Here is a 17502-nt window from a genome sequence, read left to right on the forward strand (position 1 = left end):
CAGTAAATACCTGGCTCGCAGAGGCAGAGCAGTGCATCAGCGATACGGAGGACGCCACTCAATGCACCAAGAAAGAAGTGAGTGGTCTGTGCACAAAAACGGACTCTTTGCAAAGGCAAGCAGCAGAACTGGAAGATAAGAGCCGCAAGGGAAACATACGAATACTAGGAATCCCAGAAGGCGCAGCAGATGAGGTGGGATTATGCGCCAAATTCCTAGAGGATCTCATCCCGAAGATCACAAACCTAAAATTCGAACGCCAATTCGAACTAGATAAGGCTTTCAGAGTTCCAGCCTCAAAACAGCTAGCGACAAAATTCACCAGACCAATCATCTGCAAGCCACTGAGAGCTCAGCACGCGGAGGACATCTTCAACTACACCAGAAAAAACAACCAGATCACCTGGAAAGGCCAAAAAATAATACAGACGCAAGACTACTACAAAACAATAGTAGACATCAGGAAAGGCTTTCCCGCCCAACACCAAGCGCTCAAGAGCAGACAAATCCTATTCACCTTCGTAGCACCAACAAAGTTCAAAATAACCGATAGAGGGAAAAGCCTTTTCTTCACCGATCCACCAGACTTGCACCAATACCTGAGGGGGCCCCCGACCTCACAGATGGAAGTGTCAACTCAGGGAACTGCCAAAAGAGGGCCCTCTCCTGCTCCTACGAGCGACTAAAAAACATAAGAAAAACAGGCCAACCTTGTAAAAGAACTCGCAAACGTTTGCTACCTCAAGAAGATCATTCCAAAATGACTGGATCTACCTCAGGGAAGAAGACACACATCTTGAACATTACCAACCTTATCTACCCCAGGAAAAATTGACTCCGATAACTACGAAATCCCGGCATGCCAAAGCATATAGTACCCTTTGTAACCAATTTTTAAGAACAGAACTACCTCATGGAATAAAGACACACTTCTTGAACCTTATCCACCTTATCTACCTCAGGGAAAATCGACTCCGATAACTACGACATCCTGGCATGCCGAAGCACATAGAATCCTGTTATCCTTTTTAACCAGTTCTTAAAACTTCTAAACTATTGCTACATCTCTAGACTGCTAGCCTCAATATTCGAGGCGCACTGACTCTGTTATCCTGAAAAAACTTACCGTACGCATTGATTCTGAACCAGACATGGCTCCGGAAGGCGCAATGGCAATCCTGCCATCGCACTTTCCAGATCCTGGATGCGGGTGTGGAGGGAGGGAGAGGGAGGGGGGCAGGGGGAACAAAAGGGGGCCGGGAGGGGGCAACACCAGGAACAGAGGAAGGAAATGAGGTGATAGTACTCTTTTCTACCCTTACTTTCGTACTTTCTAGACTTTACTTATTCAATCGACACTACTGCAAGATCCTGTCTTTGATTGTATTGAATTTGCCAATGAGGGTCGGGCACAGAGAGCGGCACCCACACCACCTAGATAATGGTTAACAACACCCCTGTTGCGCTGGCGACCGACCTCAAAATAACCTCACTAAATGTCAAAGGCCTGAACCACCCAATTAAGCGCAGGAAAATACTCGAATACCTGGCCAAATCCAAGAGTGACATAGTCCTATTACAGGAAACTAAATTAGATGAGGAAAGCTACAAACTAGTTAAAGCAACGTGGATTGCCCACTTAATCTTCTCGCTAGCCACTCGAAAGAGAGGGGGAGTCATGACGCTCATCTCCAAGAACTCCAAACTCACGATTAACTCACACATTCACGATAGCGAAGGCAGGTTACTGATAACCAACATCTCAAGAGGGAGCGATCAGATCCACGTAGTGAACCTATATGGCCCCAACTCAGACGACCTCCAATTCTGGGAAGAAGTCGACATTGCCCTCAACAAAATCCCACAAAATGAACTACTGATAGTTGCAAGAGATATCAACATGCCCTTAGACCCACTGTTAGACAGACAATCCCACTGCCACTACCACCCCAACAGCTCCCACAAAGCACTCCTCAACATATGCGCAAGATTCAACCTCAGAGACACATGGCGACTCACACAACCAACCACGAGGGATTACACATTCTACTCGAACCCACACAAATCACACACAAGAATAGATTACATCCTAATATCGGGGACACACATGCACATGATAGAAGAAGCCCTAATATAGCCAAGGCTAGTATCAGACCACTCAGCAATTAGCCTGAAACTAGCTGGCCAACACAATGAGGCAAGAGCGCGCAGATGGACATACAGAAATAGCATTATCACAGATCCCGCCCATAAAAAAGAAGTCACAGAATACATAGCCACAAATGACAATGATGAGATAAGCATAGATACACTGTGGGACGCTCTGAAGGCCACAATAAGAGGGAAACTAATCGACATTTCAGCTAGGATCAGAAAGAAGGCAAATCTAAGACTGACTGAGTTAGAGGCAGAAATCAAAAGGCTAGAACTCGAATTCACAAGAGACAACCGGGCAGACCTTACTCTTCACAAGCTAACAACCGCCAGATACGAATATAACAAAATCATTAGCGAAAGAGACAGCCTCTGGTTCAACAGAGGCAAAGCACTTACCCTATGCGAAGCCAACAAAGCAGGGAAACTCCTCGCCTCATATCTGAAATACAAAAGCAAGCAGAGGGCAGTCACTTCGATCACTGACAAGGACAGCAAAACATACACCAAACACAAGGACATTCTCAGAGTCTTTAGGCAATTCTATTCAGCCCTCTACAGAAACGAGAAACTACTAAAGAACCACTGATCCTCCAACAAGGCACGAGACAGGGCTGCCCGCTCTCACCTGCTCTCTTCCTACTAGCCCTAGAACCCCTAATCCAAAGTATCAAACAAAACGAAGATATTCGAGGTATATGCATCGGCGACACTTCGGTAAAAGTAGCAGCCTACGCCGATGATATACTAATAACAGAACAACCAAAAACCTCGATAGAAGCCCTCATGTCCTCAATTAACGAATATGCGTCCCTTGCGGGATACAAACTAGACAATGATAAGTCCAAATGCATACCGCTAAATATCTACTTTAACAGAGGGGTGCTAGGTTCATCTGGAGTCAAGTGGCAGACTGGGCACGTCATATACCTGGGTATCCACTTTAACAATGACCTGTTCTCCACCCTCAGGCACAACGAGAAACTAGTGCTAGACAAAATAAAGAAGCAACTTGAAGCATGGTCCCCCAAATTCATGTCCTGGTAGGGACGAATCGAGACAATGAAAATGATGATCACCACCTCTCAAGCATGCTCCCAATAATTTTCTCACAAGACTTCCACCAAAGGCTAGATAAAATGTGCTCCAAATTCCTGTGGCGTGACAAAAAGGCCAGAATAAGCATGAAGAAACTAAGAAGACTCAAAAACCAAGGGGGAGTGAACCTTGCGGACTTTAAGATCTTCCAGCTTGCTTTCCTAGCCAGGCAGGGCACACACTGGGTAGAACAAGCGAAAGACTACACACCAACCTGGGTACAGCTGGAAAGAGCAATACTAAATAACCTCAACCCACTTGCCCTTCTCACCACCACCACACACCCACTCACAAGCAACCCAATACTGAAAAACACCAGGATATAATGAAGCTAGGACACCAGGTCTCCCGCATATATAAAACCTTCAATATGCAAAAAAATAACACCAATGAAAAGACAGAGAATTACTGGAACTCTCACATACACCCACCACTAGAGGACCAGGAATGGGACACGCTATGGGCATCAGCTACACATGCCAAGATCATGCCTGTACTTGCGCAGAACAAACTGTGGCTCCTACACAAAACATTCTGGACCCCAGAGCATCTGCACAAGCTGGGACTAGGAGATAGTGATGCATGCTGGAATTGCGACGGGGCCAAGGGGGATCTAGAGCACCTGATCTTCCTGTGCCCGACTATCACGACATTCTGGGGGAGGGTCTTTGATTTCATAGACAAGATGTTCTTATGCAAAATGTCAAGAGGATTCCACTCGATCATCACAGCATCTTTCGGAACCAACCTCCCTACAAAGGGAGAGAGAGAACTCCTGGACCTTCTCCTTATAGCAGCAACAAAGCTAATACTCACAAACTGGAAAGACACATCTAAAGTGTCATATGACGGATGGCTCTCCTGGATAACATACCTAAGCAGAGCCGACACTTTAGCGAGAAGATACTCACCCTGGAAATCCACCTCCAGAGACTTATGGAATTCACTGGACGCCGCCCTGCCAACTTTTGACCCTCCTTGAGTGATGAAAAACCCAAGCGTGACAACTAGCCAACAATAAGTGTATGAGATCTTGCCACTATCAGACCAATGCAATCTTTCTCTCTTCTCTCTTTACTTATTCACTTTTCCCGCTTTCCTCCCTATATTACTCATTGGAACGAGGGGCCCGTCCTAGACCAAACATGTACGATGTAAAGATGCCAGCTGGTGGTTTTCCACATTGAAGCCACCCTTTTCACTGTATGTATATACGCAAATACCATAAATAAAAATAAAACAATTAAAAAAGAATTTAACAATAAACCAGAAACTAAGCTTTACAGAAAGATATCAGCTGGAAACTGCTTGCTGCATGACTCAAGCATTCTTTGTCAGAATTTGGTGCATAATTTTCCTTAAGGAGAACTACTTACAGAAAAGAAGAATTGGAGTAAGCAAGAGGCTTTCATGGAGGAAACCTAAGTATATAATATATATAAACAATTTTCCATTGTCCAATTAATTAAAATCATTACAATAAAAACAACATGCTTCTTAAAACAAAACAATTTCCTATGTTACTTAAAGATATTGAGGAAGTGTTAACATACCATTATAACCGTTGGAAGTACATAAAGTATCATATTTATTATTTATTTATTTAAAGAGTTTTATATAGTGCTGGTTAGACCCGAAGGTATCAGAGCGCTTTACTTGAGAATCAACAATGTAACAGAAAAACATCAACAATTACACAATACATCAAAAAATAGGCAATACATTAGGGGGCATATTATCAAGACAGGAGATAAAATTATCACTGCTTTATCGGCAGAAAACTCCAGATAAAGTGGCGATAATGGGCTTGATAATATGTTCTATGGAATTCCAATCGAAGCCCATGTTAGATGTGAAGACATCTAACATGGGCTTCGATTGGAATTCTATGTGCATATTATCAAGCCCATTATCCCCGCTTTATCGGCAGTTTTCTGCCGATAAAACGGCGATAATTTTATCTCCTGTTCTTGATAATATGCCCCTCGGAGAGGAGAGAAAGGAGAGAGAAAAGTAGTGGAGGGGACAGGGGAGGTGAAAAAGGGAGTATAAGGGGAGAGACGAAAGGAAGTCTGTCTAAGGACCGACTGGGTAGGTGACGACCGAGGAGGGAATCCACAATCCATGGCCCATATCCCCTATAGCTAAACCAGGTAGCTCCATCAGCATCAGACAAAATAGTTCAGTCTCAATACATTGAGAGAGGAGAGACAGAGAGACATAAATAGAGTGAGGATGCGGCAAGAGTCGACAGGAGAGACGAAAGGAAGTCTGTCTAAAGACCGACTGGGAAGGTGACGTCCAAGGAGCGAATCCCTGACCTGTCTCCCCTATAGCTAAACCAGGTAGCTCCATCGGGCATCAGACAAAATAGCTAGATCTCAATTGAAGAGGGAAAGTTCACAGATAAACAGGCTGGGGACTAAGGACCAGTATAGGTGAGGGCAAATGTCAATAGCCGGAAAGTGGAAAGAGTAGAGCGGGGAGGGGTAGGGGCCAGGGGAGGAGGGAGATAAGGTCAGGAGAGATGCAGGAGGGTTTGTTGTGGCCATCATTTTACGCAGGTACAGGCAGTATTTCAGGAGCGATCACTGTGTGGGGTGACTACATCGCAGCTTCAAGAGAGCAATTTAATTGATAGGCAAGTTTTGGGGTTTAAAAATTGAATATAAAGTATATATATTAAGCATCTATTGGCCGCCTCCGCTGGACTAGTTGTTCCTAGGAGGCTCAATGCCACTCCTTGCAGGCTTGTTCTGTGGGGTGTCCATCTCCGAGTTCTTTTGCAGTCCCCTGGCGCATCTGCTAGTCTTAAACTGGGATGCTTTACTTTGGTGGATTTGATCTTCAATTGTGGCCGGTTTAGTCTCTTTCCAATTATAATCTTAATGCTTAATATATAAAGTGCATCTGTGCTTCTTAAGATTTCCTTATACCTTAGATACTATATCATCAGCGAAAGATAGACATAGTTGGAATTTATCCGGTTACATTGCCAATATAGGAAAAATAATATAGTTAGTATCATAGCCACTTTCTATTCTTATTGCATGACCAAAACATCGTCCTGAGCCAGTTTTTCTCAGCTATAAGGATAAATTTAATAAAGTAAACTGTTAAATTGATAATACGCCCTTGAAGGCACAGTATTATCGCTTGGCGACACGTTCTCACCCCTTGTTCCTTTAATATTGTTTTTAAAAGTATTAATCTTTCTTGACGCAATTTGGGGCAAATACATACATTGTGCAGTAATGTTTCATTAGTATAACCACATAATCTACACTTTTGTGATTACCAAACGTGTACCCATCTAGCTGTCCAATCTTTTGTTGAATAGTAGCCAAACCTAAGCTTAACCCGTTCGCTGCTTCTGTCGGCCAACAGCCCTCGTGAGCACTACCTCCATAGTGCTGTGCAAGTACGTTGGCCGACTCAGCGGTTTTTCGGCCGCTTTTAAGGTGTTAAGCAACATATTCCTTACCACCGGCATCAAAAAAGAGATTAGGTAGGATTGGGGTTCAATTTGATTATACAAATTAAGAACCCGCCATGCGTGCTTTTTTTTTAAGGCATCTCCTGATCTAATATGAATGATACCAATTTAGTTGATTGAATTAAAATCTGTGTAAAAATGGTCTTATCTCCCTATTACCTAGCTGTCGCTAACACCAGTTAGCGACAGCTAGTAGGAGATAGTGGCCATCTTGGGCCCCGTTTTGCATGTCAGTGAAATTTATCACTAATGACATGCAAAGTGGGCGTGCCAAGATGTTAGCGACTGAAAACAGTCGCTAACATCACTATCTCCTATTACCAACTTTTGGAGATATTCGCGCTAAGCGCGAATATCTCCAAAGGCTAACACCTGCCCCTGAGCATTTCTTAGCCATGTTATCCAATGGTAGGTGGATAACATGGCTAAGAGCATTAGCTCGGTAATGCATGAATATCGCTGACTTTTCAGCAATATTCATGCATTTCGTCCGATTTTTATCGCTTAGGAGATAAACTTTGATAATAGTAAGGTTCCTAAGCGATATAAATTGCCGCAGCTCGGCAATAAAAATCTCGCCGCTAAACCAAGTTAGCGATAATTATCGCTAGTTGTTGGTAATATGCCCCTAAAATATTAGTAAAAATTCAAATTCATAGTACTTTATTTCAGTTACAACACAAAAAAGTACAGAAGATAATTTCATCTGTATAAAAGATAAAAAAAACATGCTGTAGTACGCCATAAAAACATAAAACCAACATAAAACAGCATCATACAATCTGTGTTATCAACCAATTTTCCGACTCCATAAAAAAGTCACATGGGTAAGACAAAGCAATGTTAGTCTGTGTATACATAGAGAACCATTGCATGTGTGAATGAACAGGACTTCAAAGCAAGCCCTAATCATTCCCTTTATGTACAAATGTGGCATTAATTGTGTATTCTCTTTACTAATTTTGGCCAATATTATTCTTGAGTCATAGCCTCACAAATTTCTCATGGAGGTGGGATAACAGAATCATTAAAAGCTGCCGATGTTATCATGCGACAGGCCTCATGTTTACTTTAAGGATCAAACCCCGGGACCTCTCCATTGCCAAGAGGTAGCAAGATACGGAAAAGACAATACATTGTTTAGTGTCGTATCGTAAGATACGAAGGGTCTCCACATGCTTTCTCACCCCAAGTGTTTGACATACTGATAGGATTCATTTTTTCACAACTTAGCATAGGCAGGACAGAAGAATACGACATGCTCTACTGATTTCTTGCTAGCACCACAAGCGTGGCAGTCCCATCTACCCTGCTCATCCTGGCTAGCCTAGCCCGAGATGAAGTAGAGCAAAAGGAAGAGTTCCATATTGGAACTGCAGATATAGGGGCATATTACCAACAACTAGCGATAATTATCGCTTTGTTGGTTTAGCAGCGAGATTTTTATCGCCGAGCTGCGGCGATTTTTATCGCTTAGGAACCTTGCTTTTATAAAGGTTTATCTCCTAAGCGATAAAAATCAGCCGAAATGCATGAATATCGCTGAAAAGTCAGCGGTATTCATGCATTACCGAGCTAATGTTGATAGCCATGTTATCCACCTACCATTGGATAACATGGCTAAGAACTGCTCAGGGCAGGTGTTAGCTTTTGGAGATATTCGCGCTTAGCGCGAATATCTCCAAAAGTTGGTAATAGGAGATAGCAATGTTAGAGACTGTTTCCAGACGCTAACATCTTGGCACGCCCACTTTGCATGTCATTAGTGATAAATATCACTGACATGCAAAGCGGGGCCCAAGATGGTCGTTATCTCCTACTAGCTGTCGCTAACTGGTGTTAGCGACAGCTAGGTAATAGGGAGATAATTTTATCTCCGCTTTCTTGGCTTTTAAAGCCAAAAAAGCGGAGATAAACCCCCTTGATAATATGCCCCGAAGTTTCTAATGAACATTAACTAAGCAGGTCACTATGACTACCAACACCTTAACCCTATCCATGCTGATGACGGCCGAGAGCCGTCTTGGCACACAGTGCTCGTGTACTGAGGACAGCTCCCGGCAGTCATGACCGCACCCGCGATCGGAATGTGCCGCACAAGTGCAGAATTGCAGCCGCGGTCAAGGGGTTAATGGTTGCAAAATCCTTTGGTTTGAGTTCCAAAATGGGAAATTTTGAATTTCTTTTTTTAATCAGCTCCTTAAAGGAACACATCCTGCTTTCTCAAAGGAATTGATCCTCCATTTTAAAAAAATGGTTCCCATTTGGTAATACTTCAGGAAGAGCATGCATTGGTCCCCTGGACTGTCTGCCCCTCCAAGGTCTCTGGACATGATTCAAAAAGTGCAATATTTTCCAAAAGGACAATAATTAAATCCTGTGATGTGTCTGTAAGTAATCTGTTGTTTTTCACAGCAGTTACACTTCCCTACTCTCTTCCCACTACAGTTCTATTGAACAACATACAATTGCCACACTTGAACAATCCATGGGACATTGAAGTCCTTCCATCTCCTGAACCTGACTCCACCTGACATTTTGTTCTCACTGTCTCCTCCAAAAGTGCTGTTTGTGTAATTGACAGCAGCAGCACTGTCTGGACTGTCACCATTATACATCTCATTAGTGTAGTCCACGCTAACTCAATCCAATTCAATTCCTGGCACTTATAGAGTACACAGCTCCCTCTGATATTTGATTCTGAGGGACTGCAACGCAAGCTGAGTGGCAGTGCATTGCACAATTTGGAGGCCAGGTAGGTGAAGGATTGCCCGCCTCTTCTGGCTTTGTGTATGTGGTGAACTTGGAGCAGTTTGAGATTGTTAGATCTCAGAGCTCTGGATTGAAAGTTGGGATTGAATCTTCCCCTAAGGTAAAAAGAACCTTTATGAGTAAAGGCCCTGAAGACAAAGGTGAGTGCCTTCAATTGGATCCTTTTGATGACAGGGAGCCAGTGAAGATGCTAAAGGTGATGAATAACAGGTGAGCTTGGGGAAATTTTTAAGATAAGGTGTGCAGTGGAGTTCTGGATTATTTGGAGCCGTTGGTTTACGAAAGCCGCTGACCCAAAAATAAGCTCTTGCCGTAATCCAGTTTAGCCAAAATCAGGGCATAGACATTAATTTTCTGCAAGTCTTCAGGAATAAGGTGGGGTATCCTTCTGAGAGATCTAAGGTTAGCAAGCAAGTCTTGGATAAGGACTAGATTTGAGGCTCTAAAGTGAGATTAGAATAAAGTTTTAGCCCAAGGTTCCAAGCTATCTGAGCTGCAGCGGGAGCAGTACCCTGTTCAGGTGGTCATCATTCGTTAGCCTCCGAGAAGGACTTGGTGCAAAAGAAGTGAATATCAGTTTTTTCTGAGTTCAGTTTCAGGTAGTTTACCTTCATCAATTCAACCACTGCCTTCAAGCTGACCTTGAAGAAGCTCAGGGTTGCAGGTGTGTTTTTGTGAAAGGTGAAGAGGAGCTGTGTGTCGTCCGCATAGGAGAACACCTGCACCCCCACAAATCTCCACAAGTTTCACCAGTGGCTCAAGATAGATATTAAAAAGAGTGTGATTGAGCGCCCAACCCTGAGGCATGCGGCAATACAGTGTTTTAGATAATGAGGAGAAAAGTGTATGGAAGACTGCTTGAGAGTGATCAGTCAGGAAAGATTTGAGCCTAAGCAGAGAATTGTCTCTGATACCAGTTCTCTTGATTCCATCAAGTAAGATGACATGGGAAACTGTATTGAAAGCAGAGGACAGATCCAAGAATATGACCATCACTAGAGAGCTCTGATTAATTAATTACTGATACCTCGCCTAGGACAGACTCAGTACTGTAACCAGCACCAAATCCTGTTTGGGAGTTGTGCAGAAGGGGGGGTGGATTCTTGGAAGTGTGATAACTGCATGTTGACCATTTTCTCCAAATGTTTAGCAACTCCACAGACTTTGCCACACTTGCTGTCACCACTACCATTTCTGTAAGCAACTTTGCATCTGCCTTCGCCACCTTGGCTACCAGCTGCTCAAACCCTGCCTTTGCCACAGTTGCTGTCATCAACAGTTGTGCTTTATTCATGATTGCCTCTTTGGCCGTCAACCAGTGTGTTTTTGCCATTTTTACAATTGTTAACTTTCCCAAACATATGTGTAATTCCACCATCGGTGCCTGACATTGGGCTCCTATGGCTCCTCGGTATGCTGTTCAAGCCCTTGTTCCGTAGCTTCTGAATGGTAGTATCGCCCTGCTCTTAGGCCTCCCAGACACCACACTGGCACCCCCTAAAGCTATCCTACAGAATGTGGTATACTTGAAGCAGCTAGTGATTGTTAGCTGTAGGAAGTACGTCAAAGGATTAGTCAGCACAAGTCCAGAATTCAAAAAAAGGGACTTGTAGGAGAGTAGGATCTGCTTACTATGGTTACCACTTTTTCCTGTTTTTTCACTGTTTATCAACTTTAGTATGGCTGGGGGCCTGCTATCTAGGACCCCAGCCTAGCTGCTTCCTCTCTAAATTGATTGCATGTATTTTAGGTACACTCCAGATTGGTTACTGGGTCACCCTTGTGAGTCCCTAGTATATGGTACCTTATGTACCAAGGGCTTAGGTACCCCAGAGGCCTACCAAGGGCTGAAGCATGTATTATGCCATCCCTGGGAAGCCTTCCAAAATGGCACCACAGGTCTGCTACAGCAGCCTGGGTAAGGTTGTGCATGCACCCCTTACTTAGATATAGGTTACCTATATCTACCCTAATCACTGACCCATAGAAACCTATAAGTCACTCCTATGGCAGGCCTTATCAATCCTGAAGGCAGACTGCTTGGTTTTGTGTGAGAGGGTGCTCATGCATGAGCAGGGCCCCTCTGCAGCTTTCGGAATCTAGTCTCTGAGGCTGTTCTGTGATGCAGCCCGAAAATATACTGCTAACTTTGGAATGACTGCATGGAAACATGTCGTGTTTGGTGTCAAACACTTTGGAATCCTACCCCTCCCTACCCCCCCCACCAGTCCTGGCAGTGGGGGTAGAATTCCACCCTTCTAGAGGGAGAAGACGTGTACACACTTGTCTGACCGGTAATAGTTTAAAAGAGCCCCAGCATCACAAAATGGATGCTGCAGCCACAGAGACGAGTCTGACCTCCTGCTGCTGGACAAAACTCCAGCAGGAAATTCCTGGACAATTTATTTAATTTATTTATTTAATTTATTTTATTTATTGCATTTATATAGCGCAACAGCTACCCTGAGGGTTTCCCGGCGCCTTGGATCTATTTGACTGAACTAGAAAGATTTAAAATGTTGTGGATGCTACTGATTAAAAAGCCAAGCCTTGACTCCCCTCCAGAATTGGAGGTAGTTTGGTTCCAGACACAGTTTGAGTGGAAGAGAATTCCACAGGACTGGGGCCAAATGGGAGAAAGAGCGTCCACCCAAACGTACTCGCTTAAATCTGGGGACAACAAATTTCGCTTGTGACATGGACTGAAGAGCGCAAGAGGGCAAGTATTTCTGAGCCAAGCTACACAAATAGATAGGTGCCTCCTTCACATTAATCCTAAACATGTAGCAGAGTGCTTTGTATTTCACTCTATTAGCGATTTTCAGCCAATGCAATTTCTTGAGATGTTCTGACATGCTAGTGTGCCCTGGGAGATGAAGGAGCAATCTAGCTGCAGCGTTTTGTATAACTTGAAGACGGTTAATAGTATCTTTATTAGATCCTAAATATAGGATGTTACCATAATCTAATCGAGATCCTATTAAGGCCTGTAATACTGTCCTCTGCGCCCCTTCTGGAAGTTGCCACAATATTTTCCTTAATCATTTAAAGTCTCTGAAGATGACCGCCTGAGAGAAAGGAGCCTACATATTGCCCAAGCGTATCCTAAACTCGTGCTAACAATAATCAAGTAATCAATTTGATGAAAAACATAAAATTAGCAAATAGTTTAAACGCCTTAACTGAGAACTTAGAATTTTATTTCTCATTTCTGGTTTTTAGAACACTAATCATAATTTGTATGAGAAAAAGAACCCTGTTAACTTTGTTCATTCCTAAAGGAAATGACTTTAGGTTTTACAGTTTTGAGTCCATCGCGATAACTTCAGCTGGGCCACACGTTTGTCATCAATACAGAATGTTAGAGCTCAAGTTGATCTTTTGGTATACACCACAGAAGTGACCCACAAACCCAATAGGACAGGTTATCAACTATTAGCATACAATATTGTCCCAATAGGCATAATTGAACATCAACCTTAGAAGATGTATACAATACGTAAGCAATCTATTTCAAAGTGCCTTGCGGTAGTGTCCATAGGATTACCTAATTGGATTAGCAAATATTTATTATAAACCTGAGCTATTGTAAGAATTCTACAGAGTGATGATCTACAATATCAAGCTACACTTATTTTACTCAGTTACACCCTACTTTTGTCCTGATAATGACCCTCTAATGGGGCATGGGTCAAAACATACCTGAGAGCCCCACGGTTGAGAAGGATTTCCATTAACTGATAATTGTGCAGTATAGTGGTTTCCATTGAGCACTACTTTGATCCTTTGTAGACTATGGACTCTTCACTTTCTTTTGAAAACAACCTCTTGAAGTCCTTTCCATTGTTTTTATACATTTTTATTGTGATCACTTTTTCGTGTTGCCTACACAATTGTTTGAGCACCGTGTGTTCACATTACAATAAGCACCTGTGTTTTTGACACATCTTGACTAACTCTGTTTTTGTTTAATTTAATTATATATGTATAAAGTGATATCTTTGCTCAAATTATCTTGGGATCATATCCTCCCTTCCTGTACATAAACAATCTTTAATTGGCGTTTTGTAACTTTTATGTGTGCTGCTAATACAGCAACCATAGAAGTTGCAAAACGTCATTTTTTAAGGGGATTGTTTATATGCAGGAAGGATCACCTTCCTGCACATAAACAATCAATGGAGTTTTGCTGTTTCTATGTGTGCTGCACAACGCAGCACACATAGCAACAGCAAAAATGAGGAGAAATAAAGCATTTCTCCTTCTTTGGACTCTTTAAGACCAGCTTTTTCCTGGTCTTAATTTTGGCCCCACCTCCTATTTGCTCCACCCTGGTAAATAGGGGGCAGCATCAAAATTATTGGGTGTTGCTGTTGAATGTCCATCGCAACACCCGTTACCCTCCCCTTTCATTCTAAGTACAGCGTGAAAGGGTGCCTTATTCACAAGGCAGCGTTAAGCCACGTTTAAGCGGCTTAACACTGCCTTGTAAATAAGGAGAAGCCCCTACCGCCACCACAACGTCACTAAAAGTATAATATATCCCTAGTTTCCCTGCTCCTGTTCCAATGCAAAGCATTAGAAAAAGCCATCAACAAACTACTCTCCATCACATCTGAAACATAACCTCTCACTAGACTCCTCCCAATCCAGATTCCATAGCTCAAAGAGAGCCATAATTCAGTCTACCAATGAAACCGAGCCCTACTAAACTGAGGAGAGACTATGGCTCTGATCCTCCTAGACCTCTTGGCAGCCTTGATATTGTCTCCCACCACACACTCATAACAAGGCTGCATAACATGGGCATCCCAGGAGCTGCTCCTAGATGGATCACGTCAATCTTCAGAGGGAAAATGAAAAAAGTCCACCTTCCTGTCTTTACCTCTGAACCCAAGGAAATCATCTGTGTAGTACCCCAGGGATCCTCGCTCAGTCCCACCCTCTTTAGCACTTATATGACACTTCTAGACAGCTTCGCGACAGCTTCTAGACAGCATCGCCGAAAGCCATTGACTAAACATGATATCCTATGCCAACAACACGCAACCCATCCTCTCCAAAGACACCACTAGGATCATGAACAGCTTCCACAACTGCATGACAGATATCGCCAATTGGATGAAGGACATCTGCCTAAAACTCAACACGGACAAGACAGAGGTACTGATTTTCAGAAAGAGAGTTCCCCATAGGACGCATTCTGGTGGCTTCCAGAACTCAGACCTGTGGAGAAGTGTGGCTCAGGGGTTAGAGGCGGCAGACCTGGAGCTTGAGTTCGGCCCTGGACCAGGGTTCAATTCCCCGCCTCGGCGGGTCTTGGGCTCAAAAATTCCACGGACTCGATAATTCTCGCTCCGGTGCCTTCTCGACTCACGGGTTCACACTCTGCGACTCTGGGCAATAGCTTGCTTAATCTCCACAACGGCCCCTCGCGGTGGGATGCCTGGCTTTCACCTTGTGGATACCCTGCCAGGGTTATCTCACAGGGGAATACCAGGACGGGTTCCCTAAGCAAGCGCGGAGATGCCCCAGGGTAAGTCGTGCGCTATATAAGTTTCATTCATTTCATTCATTTCACCTACTCCTACCTTCATTGACCATGTTAGGAACCTAGGCAGCATTCTGGACAACAAGTTAACCTTGATGACTCAGGTCAACTCTGTCTCCTCCTCTTGCTTCTTTATCCTCGCACGCTTGGTATTGCTCTCTATGCAGGTATCGCAGTTTTGGGTCTGCCTAGGTGAGCCCATATCACCCACTACTAGGGAACTCCACTGGCTCCCTGTACAGAAAAGATGCACGTTCAAGGTCCTGTGCCATGCATACAAGGTCCTACAGAACTGTGGACCTGCCATTTTGAACCACCGCCTTGATTTCCATCAGCCCACCAGACACATACATTCCACGTCCCTTTCTGTAACCCTCACCCTCCACATTCAACATAGCAGATGCAGATGTGGCTCCTTCCCTCCCAAGCAGCAAAGACATGGAACAAGCTACCCTTTCATTCACAAACATCTCCATCTTTTCCAGAGTTCCGAAAGTCCATAAAGACCTGGATATTCGGCTAATCAACTGGACCGTGCCAGAGCCTGGATGCCCTTGCAGGTGGGAAGAAGTTCTCTACAAATCTACTTGATTGATTGATTGATTGATTGATTGATTCCTGAAATTCTGGCATATTGAGTAGAATTATAGCACACTTGAATGGCACTCTGAGAGGCTAGTAGATTGAGCCCCATTAAGGTGATGTGGAATATTTGCCACTTGTGTGGGCTGGATTGAGCCTTCTTTGGCCATTTGGCTCGAAATGCTACTGGTTTAGCCTACCTGGAAGGTGTCATGACCAGGTCAGCTGACTAACCTTGTTCAGAATTTTTGGCCTGTATCCTGCTGTGCATTTTCTGTATGACCTTATATGTACCTAAAACCTTCTTCTTGTACTTGTACCGCCTTCTTTTGAGCCCCTGTGTGGGTATAAAAGGACCAAGCTCCTTCCATTCAGTGTGCTACTTCATAGATTATGGAAGGGTGCTGTATGAATGTAGTTCCACCTCATGAGGTTAATAAAATCTTTGTTTTCTATTCCAGTTTCTGTGCCAACTTCTATTCTATTGGCCTGAGGACTCTGTGCAGGGAAGGGCGAACCCCTTGCAATGGTAGGCCTTGCTGAGGCTCACCACCACAAATTGGCGCCCGACATGTGGGGCTCATCGGTGACTCGGATGCCCGAAGGAGTGGTCGAAACGAAGGATTGGAATCTCGCTTTGAACGCAATCGCTGCCCGAGGAGACCCGAGTCTTGGCAACCACAGCGTTTTTCCTTTCTTTCTGATCTGACCATCCAGGTGGTACCGGTCCTCGACTGAGATCTCTTCTGTTGATTCGCCGTGCAGTGACCATTTGGTCGATTTGAGAACTTGGCAGTTGGAACCTGTACACCATTTGATTGGTAAGAGTCATTCTGAGGCACTTGCTGTTGGTTTGTGATGCCTTGGATTGGTAAGGTAGTTTAGTAACACTTACTGTGGCTTAGATTTGTGTTGGCCAACTTTGAATTTGTATGTTATATATATATATAAATTGCAATTTATATAGGCAGGTAATGAGGAGATTTTTCTCTACTTTGATTTGATTTGAACAGCGCAACGTATGAAGAGTACCTTAAGCGCTACGTTGATTATAATACTGCATGTTCTGCACTATTTTTGGCATGGCTGTTTCTAGCACACTTCGTAGGATGTGTAGCTTTTGGAGCAGTACCAGTTTGAGACTCGATGAAGCATAACCGCCCCCCCCCCGGAGGGGACGCCTAATAGCGACATGTATATTAGGTATGGTGTTTCTTCTATAATGTACAGCACTTTATGGAATAAATATACTAGCAAGGATCTTGAGTTGCGTTGGCCTATGCATGGGTCATTTGATTTACGAAAAATTCAGTATGTGGAACAATGTATGTTTAAGCGAAAGAGTAGGCAAGATATGTTTGACTGCGTACGAATGTGGGAGAAAGAAGTGCATGAACGAATGAAGCGTGAGCAAGCCTTGATTGAAAAAGAACAACTGAAAAGTATTTATGCAAAAGCATTAGAATTGAAAAATAAGGACATAAAAGAACTGAAAGAGAGAGAGGATAGGGAGTGCCATTTACAGGTGACTGGCCAATACGCTGTTAGGCAAACCCTTTATCCTATCCTTCATAAACCTCAAGATGATTTCTTGTTATTAGATCGTTCTTCACCTCCGTATATTCTTCCCTCTGCCCCTCGTGAGTCAGATGAGGGCTCTTCTAAAGAACAGGAGAAGGCACGAGAAACTCGTTCTATGTTGTCCGCTGAGCGTGCGTCTGAGCTTAGATCTGCTGCTCGTAAGGCCCTTCGTAGTACCGCCCCTGCTTCTGAGCTTTTAGATGGAATAAAAAACTGGCAGGAAAGTGAGCAAATATATTTTACTGAGGTATTTGCGGCAGAGAGGCTA

This window comes from Lissotriton vulgaris, chromosome 11, assembly GCF_964263255.1.
Source record: "Lissotriton vulgaris chromosome 11, aLisVul1.2, whole genome shotgun sequence".
NCBI classification, from domain to species: Eukaryota; Metazoa; Chordata; class Amphibia; order Caudata; family Salamandridae; genus Lissotriton; species Lissotriton vulgaris.